We start from the raw sequence: 270 nt of genomic DNA on the forward strand, positions 1-270 counted from the left end.
GGGTTGTGTGACTTGCACGCACGTGCACACGCACACAGACCTCGGGGGAGGGGCTGCGGGGGTTGTGTGACTCTTACACACGTGCACACACACCGCTTGAGAGCGGGGACGGGGGGTCGTGTGGTTCCTGCGCCCATGCACACGGCTCGGAGGGGCTGGGCTGTGTGGCTCGTGCACACACACGCACACCGGCTCGGGGGAGGGGCTGGGGGCGGTGCGGCTCGTGCACACACCCGCGCACACTCCCGGCCCGGGGCTCGGGGTGAAATT

The sequence above is a fragment of the Gavialis gangeticus genome, unplaced genomic scaffold (assembly GCF_001723915.1).
Source record: "Gavialis gangeticus isolate Ggan-Ray unplaced genomic scaffold, GavGan_comp1, whole genome shotgun sequence".
In the NCBI taxonomy this organism is placed as follows: Eukaryota; Metazoa; Chordata; order Crocodylia; family Gavialidae; genus Gavialis; species Gavialis gangeticus.